The 19,358-nt window shown below is 37.4% G+C and overlaps 1 pseudogene; it reads right to left on the bottom strand.

The window, feature by feature from the left end:
- Positions 1-216: 216 nt before the first annotated feature.
- LOC132098797 (RING finger protein 32-like) lies at positions 217-7,166 on the bottom strand (annotated as a pseudogene).
- Positions 7,167-19,358: the final 12,192 nt, after the last annotated feature.

Here is a 19,358-nt window from a genome sequence, read left to right on the forward strand (position 1 = left end):
ACTAGGAATTGGCCGTAGTAAACAAGTAAATGAGTATGGACAAACAGTAATACTGCCTGCTAGTGAGGATTACAATGATAATGCTTAAATTCAATCCATCCCCATCCAGCTTCTTTCAGTGAGGTGCTAAAATGTCAGCTACATAGTATATATATCATACAGTATCCATTTGCAAATTTTACCCATGGCCTATTAGGATCAAACGTTAACTGTGCACTACCCATAAAATGTGCTGTCAGGGACATTCTTGACTTTTAAGAGCCTATAACCATTCAAAATGCACATTGACTTACTAGTATGCCCACTGATACCAGCAATCAGTGCTATGCAATCATTTGCTATTTAGATAAGTGAGGTCTAAATTGCTGTTGTGCATCTTTTGATTAAACTGACTATCACTGTTATCAATTCTGATGTTCTAGATTGAAATGGAACAAAACTGACTGTATCCTGATTGGTGCAAAGATGGAATAATTAAGTTTTACAATAAGGCTGTATTATTATATTTTTCAGTGTCACGTGATCTTTCAGAAATCTTTCTAATATGCTGATTTGGTGCTCAATTATTATCAGTTCAAATAATTGAGACACACAGCTTTTATTCTGTCCGAGAGTGTTTTGCTGCTACATTATTGGGAAAATGATTAGCAGATTTATGACTGCCGTGTGCAACTCGTAGTTCAGTTGAGTCTAACAGAAGGTAGGTGTGCAGTCATAATCATTAACTGACCTTTATTCAGCAAAGACCAATCGCTTTGCACAAGAACATGTCATAATTGTTCGTTCTGTTTGTCTGGGTGGGAACGAGTTGGTTCTGACTTGAACTCTGCTAACTCTAGGTTTGAGTGTCTCAAGTTATCTGCCAGACCTCTCATCCAGAAAATAAAAAATGAGCATTTCCTTATTTAGTGGATCACTGCCATTGGTTGCCTCAACACAATAACACTGAGGCCCACTCAAATGCCAAATCTTCTCTTCAGCTTGCATGTAATGAAAGGCTAGGCCTGCATTATCCACGCAGCCTGTGTTTTTTAGTAAACACGGTGGATTATTTCCACTCATTCATTAGCAAGGTAAACGATCATCTCTTGGAAGGTTTGATACTGTTGAATTGGAACATCTGTGCCGCCAGTGCGGCTCAAGCGCTGTGGGACAGGTGGTGGCACGTCTGGCGAAGGGCAGGACCGAGGAGAGACTGCAGAGAGGGATTAGAGGCATTGATGAGCTGCTCTTTTATAAAAGTACACTGGTATTTCAGTCTCCGTCTGCATGTGCAGGTCAAGGAGCAGCGGCATTATCGCAAACCTTCTCTTGAGCTTCCAGCCATTCTTTATCCTCCATTTCAGAAACACTCAGGTACTTGTTGTCAAAGTGGCACAGGATGTCATGGCTCGTGGCCACAAAGCGATCGATATCGTTCAGTAATGCATCCACGTCTGCGCTGCATGACTGCACCAAGCTGTCGTTCATCTCCTGAAACTGATTAATGAAACAAATGGCATGAAAATGGGTTTCGGTCAGACATTACAAGGCAAACTGATGTTCCGTCATAACATAGATCAATTCTAAGTCTTACAGTGACAATGAAAATCTGTTAACAGCCAGATCAATAGCAATATGAATGGATGTATAAAGGAAACTTTCTGGACAATCCCAGAAAATGACATGCAAGATTAAGCATGCACAGGTACGCACGCACCTCCTGTGAGGGCAGGTACAATCAATCTTAATGTCACCAATTTAACTCTAATATGTTGACTTACTGAGGTACCTGAGGGGAAAAAAAGAGAGTGACTGGTTGATTGAAAACCTATCATCTAAGAGCAAAGCAATAAGCATACTACATTCTTTCTCTCTTTGTTCCACATTGTTTAGCTGGTTAACTGCTTCATGGTGTGCCAAAGGTCCAGGGAAACACATGCATGCACCAGAAATACACTACGAACTCATTCACATGCCAATTTAAATGTAATATCATGCCAAAGTTATATGATGGCACTAGCATAACCAAGATTGTAAATCCCAGGGGAAAAGATCTAATGTATACATTGAAAGAACTGTTGCTTTAACAACAATAAAAAATAAGCACCAAATACTTCACATGAAAACAAGTAAAAATATCATAATCAATTTAACATCAGACAACCCCCACTTTTTTTATTGATTAAAAAAAAGATCAAATTAGTACACATAAAGTGCATAAAAATGGAAATGAAACCCAAGTAACAATAAAAGATAACATAATACATAGAATTCTCCAAAATCGTAATTTATTAATTAAAAGCTAAACTAAAAAGATACACTTTAAGCTTTCTTTTAAAAATAATAAGTGAGCTTTGGATAATGCGTTTGGTAAATTAATAAATGTAATGTAAAGGTAGATAAATTCCCATTTCTGCCACTGTAAACTGACTTGCCTTGTAAAAGAGCATTAGGATACTAGTTAATCAGCAATCACAAATGAACCTTACTGTGTAGCAGACAAATTAAAAAAGATGAAATATTAATAGAGATTTGGCAATGCTCAAAAATATACAATGTGGTCTCGGGTCAATGCATACTTCTGTATGCTTTTAAATAAGAACACTCTACTTTTCAACACAGTTTCAGAATATGGCTTGGAGTGTGAAATACTGCTGTCACTTCCAGAACCGTAACCAAGACTTGACAGTTGCTGCCTCACTAGATGGCAACCTTTGCTTTCCCTGGGCTAATGCACGGGGACTTCTGTGTGGGATAATGAGGGGGCTGCAGGGACAGACATCTGTGTCAGTGAGGTCCCTGACCAACAGCTTCTAACCACTTTCACCTGCTGTCAGTATCCTGCACTCTGAAGGGTCAAAGGGTGCATGAAAGCTGCTGTGGAAAACAACATTTATATAAATAAACTGTTGAAGCCTTCATTTCTAAATGCACAAATCTTGTACAAAATCAATTATTTTTTTCTATAATTTTTTTTACTTGGGGCTTTATTCTCTCAGACTATCTCTTCATTTTGCTGAATAATAAAAAGCAAATTGGTGGAAATATTAAGATGGATATAAATTGTCCATCTGCATGAACTTCACATCTTTACCGGACAGCACACTTGTCTTTTACCAATATAGAGACGAGCACCATTGTCTCATACTGCTCTTTCCTGCAAATCATGCAGCTCTTCCTGCCTGAGAACTTCTCAAAAGACTTCAGACACATCTGAAATTAGTGGAACAAAGGTACTAAATCACAACTCTTTTCATCACAAGTTGTTATCAAAGTCTCCATGCCCATTTAAGATGTTGGAAGGATCTGTATTGACTTACTTTGTGAAATACATGAGAACAGGAGAGTAGAACCTAACCAAAGATCACAAAAACATCATTAACCCCTTAACTGTCACTCACGTTTTTGAAGATAGACTTGAATGTGCATGATACAAACCTAAATGTTTATAATTCATGACTGAAAACATGCATTTAAAATGGGTTTTAAAGGATGAATTTTGAGATTTTAAGTTTTCAGTCGATATATAATTTCTGATGATTTCTAAAATGTGATAGAGAAAAAGGCAACGAGGAAGACCTTTCCAACGATATATAGTTTGTCAAGATTAGATTAGATTTGATTGTAATATAGTAAGGTAAACAGTTAAGGGGTTAAAGAAGATCATTAAAAATGCTGTCTTGACTATTTTCATTAGTGATTCTATAAACATAGTACGCCAAATGAAATATTAATAGCATGTGTGAGTTCCAGCATATTACTCTAAATAATGCATGGTAATGAATTGATCAAGGTGGCCAGTGTATTTACAGTACAGACCAAAAGTTTGGACACACCTTCTCATTCAAAGAGTTTTCTTTATTTTCATGACTATGAAAATTGTAGAGTCACACTGAAGGCATCAAGGGCTATTTGACCAAGAAGGAGAGTGATGGGGTGCTGCGCCAGATGACCTGGCCTCCACAGTCACCGGACCTGAACCCAATCGAGATGGTTTAGGGGTGAGCTGGACCGCAGACAGAAGGCAAAAGGGCCAACAAGTGCTAAGCATCTCTCGGGGAACTCCTTCAAGACTGTTGGAAGACCATTTCAGGTGACTACCTCTTGAAGCTCATCAAGAGAACGCCAAGAGTGTGCAAAGCAGGAATCAAAGCAAAAGGTGGCTACTTTGAAGAACCTACAATATGACATATTTTCAGTTTTTTGTTATGTATATAATTCCACATGTGTTAATTCATAGTTTTGATGCCTTCAGTGTGAATCTACAATTTTCATAGTCATGAAAATAAAGAAAACTCTTTGAATGAGAAGGTGTGTCTAAACTTTTGGTCTGTACTGTATGTATAAAAAGATGTGTAAAAAGACACCAGAAACCGCAACTGAGAGTGCATGTATACATACTGTCTGTCTTCTGCCCTTAGAGCTTATTCTAGCCGCCACCAAAGGATGTCTGATAATCTACATGCATTCAGTCTCCATTAGACTGTATTCATGCACAAACTTTTCACACCACTTCAACAAACACAGGAGCAGGTGAAGCAGCTAGCTAACTTGTTAACAAATACAACAGTTACTTCAAGGGATAGTTCACTGAGTTTATTCACAAGATAGTTTATTTACGCTACGTCATCCACTGAAACGCCACTCTCTAGTGCAGGGGTTGGCAACCTACGGCACGCGTGCCAACAGTGGCACGCAGAGGGATAATCGCTGGCACGCAAGCAATAAGGAAAACTGTATAATGACGTACAGTTTGATGTAATAACTTCTCATAGTCACACAGCCTGTTAGGAGCTACAAATACTATTAAAGTGTGAGAATTAACTTGCATGGATGCATGTGCAAACACTGCACATACTAGGTGCTTCAGATCAAAGCCTCGGTCTAACAGCACTCGTCAATGTCAAAATCACTGAGATGGCCAATCAGATCAAAGTAGGCGGGGTTTACTGTTCACAGAAGCAGAGCGCGAAGCGTCAGTTTAACGTTAAAGAGAGTGAGGTAAGATGAAGCTGCAAATCAATTAACATTAGTCAACTTTTAATAATACGTTTTACCATAGAAATGTTAAATGACCTAAAGCTATATCCAGTGATGAAAAATTTTCTGAAATATGGCCATTTTGAGAGAAAGAAAGTGGGGGGGGGGGGGGGTAAATTGTCTCTCTCTGCAGACAATGAAGCGATTTTGCCCCTTTGTTGTTGAGAAATATAATGTAGCGATTCAGTATCGATTAATAAAAGTAGCGTGACAACACTCATAGGTTTATGAGCTTCTGAATGCTACTTTTTGCACAGCACGATCTCAGATCTCTGTGTGCGAGTGGTGTGTTGTGTGTGTGTGTCTGTGTGTGCACGTTCATCAATTAAAGCAGTGCATTAACGTTGATTAAACGTTAAAAAAACTTTTTTTTATCGTATAATAAAAAATTGTGTATGTACCGTTTAAATACAGAATTATATCGGGGTGGGGGGGGGCTGTGCATACTTGGCACAGTGGTTAACCATAAAAATAAAAAATGGTACGTCATGCCGAAAAGGTTGCTGATCCCTGCTCTAGTGAATGAGCATACAACAGCTAGTGGAAGCTAGAAATTATGGTTTATAAAGTTTTAAATATGGATATTTTTCCTCACACAACCACATTAGTTTACTTCAATACTTCATAACTTATATAAGCTGATCTATAAGCTGATCTTTTAATACATCTTAATTTTTTCAGGATTCGTTTCAGGATACAAAATATTGAACTGTGAGGAGACACATTGAAGGTTAATTTCTCTCAGGAACAATCAAGACTGCTTATTTATTTCTTACTTTTGTAATGCATTACATTTCTGCATAAAACAGAGAAATATACTATTTTGTTGCCTTCGAGTCTTTTTAGAACATTACCATAATTGTCTTCCTTACAGGGATTGTTCACCCAGAAATAAACATTCTGTCATCATTTTCTCATCCTCATGTCGTTCCAATCCTGTATGACCGTCTTTCTTCTACAGAACGCAGAAGATAATATGAAAAATGTCTCAGAGTTGTTTTTTTTTTTACATAACATGAAAGTCAAAGATGTCCAGTGGTTCTTCAAATATTCTTCAAAATATTTTTATATTTTATTTTAATATTTTTGTGTTCTGCAAATGAAAGATATTCATACAGGTTTGGAACAACATGAGGGTGAGTAAATGAGTAAGTTCCAAAGAATAAGAATACTGGTGCTATAAATCCTGCATCCATTTTTTCTGTAGCTTGTAGAAACTGCATCTTAGCTTTGCTTTGAGAGCACATTTGGTGAAGAGGTTGTTTTCTGTAGTCCATTATATATATATATATATATATATATATATATATATATATATATATATATGTATAAAATCTCATTAAATACCAAAAATCTTTGCTTGTATTGTGCTGACAAATTAATACTTTGTAAATTTTTGGTTGGATTGCACAATAAATCACACAGGCTAAATGGCATATTTCGCCAAAAATCAACAAAAGGCAACAACTTTGGACCAATGTAGATTTTGTACCAACAATACTCATTGCACTTAACTGTCAAATGTAAAAAATCTTTAACTAATTTGCATTCAAAATTCATTTGGCTCAAAAATGAAGCTGAAGTTACCTGTGGTTGCAGACGAAACTCCTCCCTGCACATCACACAGGGCTGGGTTGAGTCTCCCTCCTGAATGGACCTGGTTTTGACCTCTGCCCACTCTTCTGCTGTTAGTCTTCTTGAGGGAGCTACCACCAGACCCATCTTTTGGGCTGCATCACCACCAACAACTGAACATTAGCCAAGGTGAGCTTGCAGCAAAACCTAAGCATGAAGCACCATGATCGCAGCCCACCAAGAGTCAGAGGTGGCGGGCCACGATCAACATACTCTCTCCTCTTCTCCTTGTGTCTGCTCAGGATATATGCCTCTCTGCCTTGTGTTGTGATTTTTATGCCTCCTACTAACAAAATAATGCAGCCCCACAGGCAGCAGGACAGGAAGTGTCTGGAATGTTTCGAACAGGAATGCTTCATGTCATATGGTCTTGTAGTGATCCAGCTGCTAGAGTCAGTCTCCCGCGCTCTGCTTTACAGAATATGGAGCTGTCAAGCTCAGTTAATACACTGTAAACCAATTCAGACTACTGTATGAGGGCAAAAAGCATGTTTCATACTGATGGCCATCCCAGCGTAATTGTGTATTCTGACTAAATAGATTTTGTTGTCAAGGAATCTACTGAACAAATAACAAAAAAATTCACTATTTTACTTTTTTTTTTATACCAGTGACTGATTATTTTTCAAGAGTTATTAAAAGCGTGAAATGGAGTGATATTTATTATATCTCAGTCAGAACTCAGTCAAGACAGACATTCTCCTTCAGCTCACACACTTCTGTGGGATCCTGCGACAGGCGACAGTCGACCATCGGCCACTGAGATGAATGGCAATGCTAATCTTATTATAGAGGTATATGGCTTTCTTTTTTCTTGGTTTAACTATAAACAAATGGCAATGAAGCATTACTAAAATTCTGAGACTATTTTAATCCAGTGCAAACAAACCTTTAAACTTAAAACTGTGTGTTGAAGAGCTGCGCTGAGGTCTGTCATATTGATACGGAGAGTCTGGGAATTTGAGACTGTCTGGTCTTACAGCAGGTTCCTTTTTTATGAGAAGATTGCATGTTGTTAAACTGAACGTTGCGTCTTATGCCAGTGATTTATGAGTACCATAACAATGGTAGATTATATTGTTAGAATGATAATGATTACAGGATTAAATGAGCAGGACTAAATTCGTAAAGCAGAAAAAAAATTTTAGTCACCAGTCTCATAAATGTGTCACAATTGTAGCATTTTAAATAACTATTATGTAGTCTACTTTATAACGTCAATTTATCTTACACCTGTGTCTCACAGAGATATGAACACAGAGATTAGCCTACAAATAGCTTCCGAGCAAAGATATAGGCTACGTAGCTATGCTTACGAGAACTTGCGAATGTGAACAACAGTTTACCATGTCATCCAACAGCTGACTGTGGTGGAATCAGAACAGTTTCCGAAACAGCTAGCAAGAGCACAGCGACTAGAGGGAACGCTCTCTTACTAAATTGTGAGGCATAACGTAAGCAGCGACGCATTTTGATAAACTTACAAGTCATTCTCTCAAACTAGCTTAACAATGCAGTTAAGAAAGGAAAAGCAGCAAACAGTCAACAGTTTTGTTTACATGGTTGCTATGCCATTCGACGCAGTGTGACGTTCCCACGAACACATTTAGTTTTCCTGCTGTGACGTGACATACAGCCAAGTATGGTGACCCATACTCAGAATTCATGCTCTGCATTTAACCCATTCAAAGTGCTAAAATGGTAAACAAATGGTGAAAACAGAACATTAAACTCCAACCGTCCTCCCTTTCTCTTCATTTTGTCAAAATAATAATAGTAATAATAATAATATATTTTTATATGTGTAATTTCAACATTAACACTCCTTATTTTATCCATGCTGGAAAAACCTTCAATTTTATTTTGGCAACGTGATTTTTTCTATGATCAGATTCATCCATAATTTTTCTTAACTCTGAAATTTTCTTGACATGTGACTACACGATTGAGGTGACTATGAAATCAGCTGTGGGATAAAGTGTGCACTTAACTGGTTTGAGGGGGGAAATCATGTGCATGGCCGATGTATACCAACCTATGTATAAAAGTTATAGTTTATCTTGAATGCTATTTAAGTATTTTTTTTTTCACTTTTAAAAATAAAGATTCCAAAGAAGGTTTTTGCAGAAATGCAGAATTTTTTTCTTAGTGTGAAGAACATTTTTTTAATCTAAAGAACCCTTTTCCTTTATAAAGAACATTTTGTAGAATGGAAAAGTGCATGGAAATACAGATGCCAATTAAGAACCTTTATTTTTAAGAGTGTTGAAGAACTGGTATTACATGTCTTCTGTCCTTATTATTGTTTTTTATTATTATTATTATTCCAAAAAGTACTCATGCTTTTATAAGCCCTGTAGATTTCTTTTTCCATATGATTTAAAGTTTTATTATTATTATTATATTTAATTTTGTAGCTTTTTAATTCCATTACAGCCCTGGATATGAACTTTATATGAATAAGGTCAATGTTTAAACGCATGTACTGTCTACAATGAGCTGGAGGATCTCATCATCGAGCTGTCATCAAATGCTGAATTCCTCATAGCTTCTTTGTTCATACCTGAACCATGAGCTCAGGAGTCTCAAAGAGGTCATTTCTATGATGTTAAAAAAGTTAAAAAAACAACATCACATCACATCAGTGATCATAATGTAACGGCCCTTCATTTGATCATTCAAGTCCAATAAATTGGTGGGAACAACTGGCTGTGTTTAGCACCTGTTTCTGGGTCACCATCACATCAATAAAAGTGGGTGTCTTCAAAAAGAATATTGGACTTCTTTCTCAGTGTGACAGAGGAAAACATCATGCTTTTTTTCTATAGACCCATGCATTCTTGAGATTAGTGCAAGATCACAGCCTATGGCCTTAAATGCAACAGACAAAGGCGTGGAGCAAGTTATTTGTGAGGAATTTATCCTCTGAGTGTTCAATCAAAACCTGTCTTCCTCAATCGTCAAAACTTGAGACCCGTCATTTGTGTTTTTAAGTAAATAATCAGTTTTCAAAAAGAAGTACAGTCAAGTCTTTCCATAAAAGCTGCTTTCTTCCAACTGTCATTGAAATGGATCTTAGTACGTGCTTTCATTTTCAACAGGGACTCTGTTTGTTTTCTTCATCTCTATAAATACCAGTTTAAAGAGCTTTTTCTTTAACTTTCTTCTCTGTGAACCTTTTTACCTGTTCTAAAAAAAATAGGGGACTCACCTTACCATGCAACGTGTCGATGACCTAAGAAACAAGGGCTGTGGGGTCTGTTGGTGCGTTGAATAGGAAACCTATGCTGAACTTCTGTGCAAACTTTGCAAGGCACAGACAGCTTAAAAGAGAGGAGTAATCCATCGATAAATCTCTGCTCAAAAGGAAGGGGCAAACATAATCTGAAAAACAACATGCTTCAGGTGAAAGTGGGAAAAGGGAGCTTGTTTAAATGTTTGAGATGAATAGTGGAATATGTATTACTGAATAATTTGAAACATCTGTAAAGAAACTGCCCAAGGATTGTTGATCATGTATACTTTAGAAGCATTATTGGCTCTTTTTGAACGACAGATTCAGAATGGACACACAGCACAAAAGCCTGTTCAAAGTCCCTACTTGTATGACTTAATTAATTTATTATTTACTTGAATAATTTATTAATTTTTAAAAGATTTTTTTTTTTTACTTGACCCCTAGCTGACAGTTTGAAGTGTCAGGATTTCTTCTTTTTGAAAACTTCAAATTTCACAACAAATTTCATGTGCAAATTTCAATGCAACTGATAAAGATATGATTAGTATTAAGCTCCAGTTTACGCTGAGGTTGGTATTCATATGTTGAGGGCAAGAGTTATAAAACATTACCCTGTACTGAATAAAGGAGCATATGTTAATAATTTCAGTGGTGGAGATTATATGAATTATTAAAATGGTGGAGATGACCTAGCCACTCCCAAATTATTTCCTGTGCTTCCTTTTAATAAAAGTTGAAATGCCTCTCTTATGTAATACAACATACATCAACCGAGATGGGGGCTAATCAAAAGGTTATTGCTATTGTGTTTTATTTGTCATTGCTGACTATGTAAACCAGTCTTTGTCTGTAAAGACGGAGACTGAAATGATTTGAATATATCCACTAAAAATGAAATGCAAATCACTGTGTGCTTTTGCGTCTTTTTATTTCATTTGCTAAGTGCTACATTACCTCATGCTTTTGGACCTCACAAAGGATTTCCCATAAATCTCCTGGCGGGTGAGAGTAATCGATCAGGCGGTTTGATTAACCTGTCTGAAGGGTCCTACCACAGTACTACAGGTCTTGGCTGGCTCTGAGTATGGCTTGTTGGAAATCTTCATTGTCAGTTAGCCTGGCCAAGCTCAGACTGCAGAGGATGAATTCTGGACCCAGCCTGTGCTGGAGGAACATCCCTGCATTCATGTTGCACACAAACTACTGTGACATAATTTCGGTGATGGCTTGTGGATCAATAGCATTGCAAGAGATGCTTTTACTATTTGTCTCTTTGGTCACGTTACTTCCTGCCCATCAACATACCTCATCCACTTATACACCATATAATAATAAGTCTGGATGCTTTGCACTTACTCTCATATTCTGTAAGGACTTGCTCTGTGTGCCAAGTGGATTTCTCTTGAATGTCGCAGTGGTGCCCAGCAATCTGCAACACACTTGCAAAGCCATCTCGTCCTCATAATGGCCAATAATTGAGCAGAATCCATCACAGGGGCTGAAAATAGACTGCAATAATGGCCATAAATTGTAGCCCAGGAGAGATTAACACACAGAGCTGTGCCGACCCTGCTGTGCCTGAGAGTCTCCTTTACCTCCAGAGACGAGCTTGTCTCATTCTCCTCTCTGTCACCTGCTGATTTCATACATAGGGCCAACAATTAAAATTATAGCTCCTAAAGCATGAGGCCTTGTGCACATGGTGGGTAGATGTGTGGGAAGAGCTGTGCTAATGCCCACCATATAGTATACTGTAGTTAGTTTTCTGTGATTCCTCACCTGTGCGGCATGTTCTATTGAGAATACAATGGAATGGAAAAAAGAAGCTTATAAAGAACTGAAAGTAATCTGGATAGCCTCAGGTGGTTTGATGGCTTACTTCAACCTCCTAACTGTTAAAAGCATAAAGAGGAAATTTGCATAGAAAATTAGTGTTTTCACTGAGTGTGGATTTATTATCGTAGTCATTAACGTTTAACCCACTCTCACATATACACAAACAACCTGAGAGGGTAATTAACTCACCTCATTTAAAGCAGAAGTTTAAAGCCCAAAGACTTCCTTACAAGTCCCACATTAATCATGGCTTATTTCGAGTGATTGAGTGAATGAATGACTGAATGATGGAAGCTGACGGTGCCTTGGGTTGATGGAATGTGTTTGTGGTGAAATGTCGTAAATGCAAAAGTTCTCTGAGCAAGAAATATAAATATGTCCCAAACCACTCACTAGAATTATCACATAATTGGGGACTTTCCACGTCTACCGTAAGGCAACACCCTTCCAACTCCCTACGGTGTGCCCCGAGTTTGAGTTTGTTTTGGATTTATTTATTATTAAAATAGTTTGCCTGATAGAGTCAATCTGAGTGTTGACAGCAACTCTGCAAAGTTCTGTTCAATGTAGTTTGAGGTTTGATAATCTGATCTACATGGTCTACAATTAAAGTACACACACGCACACACACACACACACACGCACACACACACACAGTCTATATTAAAGTCCACACACACATATATGTTTTGTTATTCGTTCATTGCTAATTAATAAGTGCCTCAAGAAGCTCAATCCTCCTGGCCAGTATTATTTCAATGATGACCATCAAAATTTCAGCTAGTTTCATATGTTGCTATGACGTTTGACTTCAATCAGTTCTTTCCATTTGTTTGTTTTGTTTAATGTTCTCTCACACTCCATATCCAAATGATTGGATAGATAAGCACAGTTCTTGAAAAAGAAAAAAGCCTAAATGACACATGTTGCTTCACTGTTCAGCAGGCAAGTCATTCAGCACACCTTTGATACTTCAAAGCATGTTGAGGTTGTGCCAAAGGAGAGCACTACTTTAGTCTTGTGTTGTAATTTCAGACAGTGATGACAGATAAACTATCAGTGCATATTTACTTATTTTTTAACCTACCAAATATTCAGTGCATAGAACCACTTTGCCTTTTATTTCTCATACTGAAATACACTTCTACTGTATGTTTGTTTATCTGTACCCTCAGTCAATATGCTTAGAATGCTGTCCAAGGTATGTTATGTACTTTATATCATATTTCCACTACACGATTTTAAAGTTTATTTAGATTCTGAATGTTCTGTCTAAATGTTGATTTTTCTAGGCTTTGGATGCTTCAAAAATTTTCCTGAATAGGTCCAGTGGAAGTCAGTCTTTTAAAGAAATTCTGTGCTTATGAATGTAGTGACATGTGACCGACGCTTGATAATAGCATTTCGATATGGGATGTTGAAACATCCTTCATCCATACCACAACATTTGAAGCATCTATTTGACATAGGCTGTGACGGGAAAAAAATGAAAGTTTGATATGCTCTGCTGCAGATCGTTAATGTTGAGAAAACAAAATGATATGCCTTGAATATCTTTACACTAGATTTACACTAGAGATAAAAGTAATGTGTCAGCCCGAAACACAATGTCATATTAACAGTACAAATTTTGGAATCTGTTTGGCATACTCATCACCATCTGCTGCAATACAGATTAAGTCAGTGGAAATAGAAAAACTAACAAATCATCACATTTTCAGCTAAAAATATCCCAACAACATTACATTATGTATTAATTAGTATGTTTAGGAAAAGTATTGTGAACTGCACTAAGATTGTCTGTAGTCTTATATGGCGCATGCATCTCTGATTAGGAAAAATCCTACTTCACAAGCCACACTCAAATGTTAAAAAAGGGTCAAGGGGTTATGAACCTCAATGAGATTCCGTCTGTGGCATGTTACAATGCCAATTTTTTTGTAATGACTGGTTGATAGTCTTAGGAGGTGACAGCCTGTTGGCTGCCAGCCTGACCCTGCCATCCGTGCCGAGGTAAACAGGTGCGTCTCTCATCACTTTACACCCCCTCAGCTGTATATCTTCGAGAGCATGAATATGGAAGAAAAAATAAAATGTTAAAAATTTCCATATGTCTTATATCACAGTTCATAGCTAACAAGTTATTCTCCTCACACCTGGGCATCTAGAGCTCTAAGGCATTAACTCTATAATGACCTGTTCACCTTTTTCTTAAAACTGGCATAATTCCAGATGTTTTATTGTTTTAGAGCAACAGCCATTATGTAGGCCAATAGTAGTAAATATTACCAAAACAACCTTGACAGCCTATTGAGACCATGACCAAAGCCTGTTAGCCTTTTTATAAGATGTTTTTCCATTTATGTAATCTCTATTCTGCATTGTCTTGTTCTTACAGTATACCTTTACATACCTTTCTGTTCTCCAAATGTTAAAAGGTGCATTACGAACAATATTGGCAGGTGGAAGAGAAATGCCTTGGGCCTTGACAGCTTCGATTGGCTGACAGTTTTGTCTCACGTTTCATTGATGAACCATTGGGCCCATCCACGTGTCAGGGAAGGGAAATGGAAGATCAAGGGCAGACGAGAGTGGCGTGTTTACATTTTTCTCTGATGTTCCACTCTCTGCATCTCTCATCCAGCTCTGTATATCAATAAAGGATGGATGAAGTGGAGGAGGAGATCCAGTTCACATAACCCTTCAGTAGGGTGAACCAGCTTTGTGAGCTTTTTCTCCTGTTGGGGAATTACAATGAATCACTCAGCACAATTTGGAAATATGAACAGAAAGACCTAATGATGCTTCCACTTGTATGATATTTTGTGCAATACCATATACTTTGATATTAGCCTACAACTGTCCTCAGTTCAGGCAGACATTTATATAGATAATTACTGTCATACACTGAAAACACAACAAAATAATTTTAAATAATAATAATTATGATTCTATTTAATGATTTTGTAATACTTTCAAAGAATACATTTTTGGGGATAAAAAAACAAACAAATGCGATTCCATTGCCAAAATAAGACACTTAACGTTACAGTAATAGATAAGTAGGCCCATGGAAGTTTTTACTAATCAACTTTGAATTAAATCAAATTTATTAACCAACATTGCTTAACAAACAAAAATGTGGTAACATATTTTATTCATTTATACAATGAACCAACAGCAGCTTTTAGCCTACCAGGAATGTGGAAATCTTTGTGGACATGATCACCAACATTTAGGGTCAGTTCACACAGCAGGCGTTTGCCTAAAATACGATTTTGAGATTTAGAGTCTTGATGGACGGGTTGGGTGTAAGTTCGCGGTGAGAACGCGGTTTTCAGTAACTGATTCTGAACAGTTTGTGACCCTAACCATATTAAGACCTCAACTACTGTACTGACAACCAATCTGCTGCGGTGTGAGCGAGCGTGCACTTGGCGTGCACAGTTGTGAGCTGCGTGCGCTGCGGTCTGTGTGTTTGATTCTCTATCAACCGACTCATTTGAATCATACTTTCGGGAATTGGACTACGCTTGTTGCGCTGTATGTTTTTGATTCAGTAAAATGAACCGGCTCAAGAGTCATTCGCTCGGGAGTCGCAGTCCTCAAGCTAGTTCGGAAACATCGTAATTACGAGTTTATGCAAATAAATGAAGAGCAGAGTCGTATTTACAAATGAAAACTCTTAATTATAATGAGACATTTGTTGCAGATGTTGGAAGGAGCGTTTCGATTTAAAACATGGCGGAAACAGGGATTTTTCCTCATATTGCCAATATATTATGTCTATAAAGACAACTCAGCACAGCAATTTTGTAGCGAATAATGTAAAGTTAATCTCTCCGCTTTCACGCAAAATGTCCTCAATTGCAAAACTCTTTTCATGTCGTTTTACATCAAAAAGAGTGGATGAGGTAAGGATGAAACCTAAAAGCTAGACTCAGACACATCAAGCTTTGCGTGCCCTTTAATGCTTAATTATACCTGTTAGGGTGATGAGAGACTTAGCCCACAAGCCTCGTGATTAATAAACAAGCCATCAAGGACCCAACAAGTTCCTGCTCATCACCTTGACACATACATTGAGTAAGAGGGTACATATCAAAGACCATTCTGTACATCTCGCATAGACACACACTCAAAACCATTAAATAGGCCCACGCCAGCCCAGCTTTGTCTACTCTCTGACCTGTTTATTCCTTTCTCACTCTGTATCCTTTTGTCTCTCTTTTGCACACCTGTTTGAGTGACAGACGATGAGAATGCGCCAATGCTTGTAGCTTGGATGGGGTGAGTGACAGCCTCAGTCATGCTTTCATCTTTCAGCATTTCACTTCAGCTTTGTAGCAGCCCAGCAAGGGGAAGGGTTGCGTTTGGGCCGTTTAGTAAATAGACACACCTCTCTGGGAAAAAAGATAGCCCAGGATGGAGTTACTAACTGCTGTAGCTGAAAAACATAGAGCGACCTCAAGCTGAGGTCATGTAAAGAGTCCTCTTTTGATAGTCTTACATGTGCAAAGAAATCCAAAATAGGACTTTCCGTAAACTTACATGACTTGTATACGAAGATCAAACGCTATTCTCATCTGCCACACTAATCTGTGATAAGCAGCGAGTTTATACAAGTTTAAATGAGATTCGATAAGTAAACGTGAAGCTGCTCCTAGTTTTCCTAGTTGTTCTGATTGTATAATAACATTATTTGGCTGTAAATGCTTAAACTGCTTTGTTTAATGTTTTCAGTTTTTAAATGCACATGGATGATTGAGCAGTTCAAGCCAGTAAGCCTTCATCTTTCCTGCAGGTGAATGCTTTTTTTTGGCAAACAACAGACAAATGCTGTGGCTGCAGTAAACATATGTACATTAGCAATGTAGTTTTTCAAGCTAAGTGTTTGTGTGCTGTCATTTAAGCTGTTAAAATAAATAACTATTGTTGTCATCATTATCACTCCTAATAAAGAGGAGTAAACCACAGTGGTTTATTCAAGTATAGCATTGGGCTGGATATTTTCAGCTGAGGGTCTGTGATTATTAGTGTTTAATTATGCTCAGATAAATGTGTGTGTGTGTGTGTGTGTGTGTGTGTAAGTTTAATGTGTTAATGAGAAAATGTTTTTGTAGCATCCAATACCAATTTACTCTGCAGAGTTATGAACTGTGAAATAGCTATTTTGGGAAGGTATAGAAATGTCTTACCCCTGAGGCATGAAGAAAACTTTTCTCATTGACTTTTTACTACTTTGAGAAATAATTGGATAGAATTTCCTTCATAGGCTGACTTTCTATCACTGGTATTTCATTGGTCGCCCGTGTCTAGACAACCTCACACCACTTCTTCAGCTATATAATCAGTCTGGAGGTCTTGGAAGCTGAAATTGGTTCTGTCCATCAGCTTGTGCACTGCAATTGACCTGCCTCTAGCCTTCGTGTTTCATCTCAGACTATAGCCTCCAACAAGAAAGGGCAAAATGTCTCTCCTCTTGGCACAATACCGTTCTATAAAGTCTTTTGCACTCAATATGAAAGTGAAAAGGTCTCATGGACACTAGTTGTAAATTGAGCATAGGAAACCTTTTACTTTTGCTGTGAAATGGTTTTAGTTGACTAATAACTTGTTGAGAGAAGAAAGAAAGACCATTTTCCTTTAACTTGAAACTGAATGAATGCTTCAATCACAAGTTTTATATGTGATGCTTGGGGTCTCATTGTGTATATAGGCAGTTTAGGCTTTAGATTAGTCAATACAGCTTTCCAGGTGTGCTAAAATTATTTCTTTAAAAACACCTGTTCACTACTTCACTGCACAGTATCCACAGTTTCGTTGTAAAGCAACATTCTATTATTTTGTAGCAAAAGGATATAAATGAATATATTAAATGAAATAATGCTTTAATGAATTTTGTGTATTAAAAATATTGCATATTAATACCATTTTTTTTAATTTAACTGTTTTTAAAAGTAATGTCACTTGTTGCCATTTAGCCATGACTATATTCAGAATATACCTTTTTGCTTAAATGCATCATGTAGTTTAAATATTTACATCATTATGTTATGTTGCATTCCTCGGTTTGATTAAAGACTACTGCTCTGATACTTGTGTGAAAGGAAGCACACTAAACTTTTGTCTGTTTGACCTTTTTCTTGACACCCCTCTCTCTCTCTGCTCTCTGAGAGACAGCTGTTTCTGTCTTGGAGTGTTTGGACACTGCTAATGAGGGATGCTTTGTGGTGTTCCTCTGTCCCGAACGGTCTCTTTAGTTGTCTCTCTCTAGCGGTAGGTCTAGACCTTTCTTTGACCAGCTTCTCATCAGAAGCAGAATCCCCATTAAGGGCGGACCGTTGTCAGCTGAGAATAGAGTATATTATGTGTGTGTGTGTTTGAGTGTGCGTATCAGGGAAACGGCAAAGTCTTTTCCACTGTGCTCTTGCTCAGGATATAAAGCACATCATTGTAATTTCAAAGGATTCCAGTTTAAAGCATCTGTGGCCACTCTAAGCCCATCTCTGCAGATGCATGTTCTGTGCAGATTATGTCCGCTTGCTGTCCACAGGACTCTCACTCTATTCAGTGAGAACCGGAGGAGCTGTCAATGCAACACAACTATTGTGTCTTATCCTACTCCGGGAGGAGGGAAACTCAGTAAACACTGTAGCAATTACAATGTATATACCATTGTGAAAGTTTTCTCAAGTGGTTATGGAGAGAGGGAAGTTTTCATGTAAAAAATGCAGACTGGACTGAAATAATGGAAAGTAACTAGGCATCATTCAATGTTTGGCATGTTGAAATATTTCACATTTCTTGTAAATTGAGGCTAATTCACATGTTTTTTTTGTTTTTTGTTTTTTATTTATTAGATAATACTACATATGTTATTCATGAAAATATTGTATGAATAATATTATTATTGTATGTTATTATTTTAGATATATTATATATTGCATAACTTTATTTTATCTTAGTTGAACATGTTGTGTATGATTGAATAAACTGGTTAGGTAAGATAAAAAGTACTGAAAATAAATCTTGAATTAGACTAAAAATTTTAATTCATACGAGAGTTTATTTTCATTACATTTTATTGCTTTATAATGAGCTTTATAATTTTTCCAGCCTTGACCAGTTGAACAAAACTTGACTCAAAAGTTTCCCTGGTCATATTCATAGTTACGCCGCTTAGTAATATTATAATTCTCCTGCACAACCTGCAGTAGATTCTCAAATCCTATTTACAGACACCTGCAGAAGGTTATATTAATGCCAATAGATCTGCTCAGTGAATCTAGTGCTGGTGTTATAAGTGAAGTGATCCCACTAGGTAGATTGTACAGGTCAATGCAAGTACGAGCTGTTGTCTTAACCTATTCAACTGTTTTGACTATCAGCCAAACACAGGCTATGCTGACACTGGAGGAGGCCACATTCAATTCTGGACTAACTGCTTAGCGCATGCACGGAAATTGAAGAGACCGTTTTAAATTAATTTGCCTGTCCTCATGCATAAGATAGTCTGCATAATGAAACATTAGTCCAAATTGTTTTGCCATAGCATTTGTCACAGAAGATCAAAGCAATGGCAATGTGGTGTACAAAGCAATGTAAGTGGTGTACAAACTCACAG

Source organism: Carassius carassius, chromosome 2 (genome assembly GCF_963082965.1).
Source record: "Carassius carassius chromosome 2, fCarCar2.1, whole genome shotgun sequence".
NCBI lineage: Eukaryota > Metazoa > Chordata > Actinopteri > Cypriniformes > Cyprinidae > Carassius > Carassius carassius.